Raw genomic sequence first — 1499 nt, 5'->3', positions numbered from 1 at the left:
AGATGAATAGAAGCTCCAGCATGGCACCTTTCTCAAGGGCGGCTGGCCAGACACCTCGTTGCTGAGTGATTACATTGGACACCTTCCCATAGGGAGGAGGCAGTCATGTGCCTTCACTGGAATAGAATTGCATCCTAGGTATATATAGCCTTCTCTGACCAAAATGCTTTTAATAGAACCAGCATCTATGGTTTATTTGCCTTTAGTTTATTCTTAGGACATTGCCTCAAAACAAGTATACCAGTGGACTCATGGGATTTTCTCTTCTTATTCATGCACTCCACCAATGTAAAGCAGGTGACCACATAGAATGGTGGAATGGTCTATTGAAAACCAAATTACAGGGCAGTTTAGAGATAATACCCTTAAAAGGGGTATGTGAGATTTTATTTTAAAGGATGGAGTATATGTTTTGAATCAGTGACCAATATATCATTTTCTTTTATATCTAGAATGTATGGGTGTGGGGATCCAGGAATGGAAGATGGAGTGGCATCTCACTCAGTAACCCACTTGTAGAACTGTTGCATTCCTTTCCATAATTTAGATGCTACAGATTTGAATTTCCTACTTCCCAAAGGAAAGGTGCTTTCATCAGGGACACAACAGTGGGTTCATTGAATTAGAATTTCAGACTGCCACCTACTTATTTTGTACTTCTCATGCCATTGACCAACAAGCAAGTTATTGCATTGGCTGGCATGGCTGTTGTTGATTACAAAGGAGAAACCGGATAACTTCTGATGAGAGCTGGAGAAATATGTCAGTGAACCCAGAAGATTATCAGTGGAATCTCCAAATCCAATGGCACAGGTTAGGAAAATTATAGCAACCCCAGCAATCTTTATATATAAGACCACTGAGGATTCAGGTTTCTATTTTGGAATGAAAATTTAGGTTACCACACATGCTGCCAATGACAAAGGGCATATGGAATTGACAGTAGAATAAAAACGTTATGAAAAACAGTTACAGTTTTGTGAGAAGTTACAAAATGAGAGCTTCATCAATATGCATATTTTATTATATGTTTGGGTATGTGAATATATATGTATGTATGTATGTATATATATATATTCACTATATTTTATCCCCTCATTTTCCTTATCATTGTCTGTAAGGCATGGTAACAGTGGTTTACTTCAGAATTTAGTCTTTAGTTGACAGAATATTCAAGTGGGACAGAGAAGTAATGAGCGTCACTAGGGAGGCATGATCTACTGTCATAGAGATGGATACAGGATGGTTTGGATTTTGTACCTCCCTTTTTTAAGAAGGTGAACATTTTTATTGTGTTTATGTGAAATGTATTTGCAGCTAGTTCCATGGAAGCATGAAACTGGTACTTTTGGACTGACAATGGATTGTGTTCCAAACCCACTCCTATGTACTCTGCTTGGAGATGCTGAGGCCTGAGATTCCGAAATCCTCTTTATCAGCTGGTTCTGGGTGACACTCAAGGGAGATGGAAAGACAGGAAGAAGTACCTTGTTCTTGTC

The sequence above is a fragment of the Myotis davidii genome, unplaced genomic scaffold, assembly GCF_000327345.1.
Source record: "Myotis davidii unplaced genomic scaffold, ASM32734v1 scaffold225, whole genome shotgun sequence".
NCBI classification, from domain to species: Eukaryota; Metazoa; Chordata; class Mammalia; order Chiroptera; family Vespertilionidae; genus Myotis; species Myotis davidii.
The sequence above is the reverse complement of the archived record's forward strand: the minus strand, read 5'-3'. Positions refer to the sequence as shown.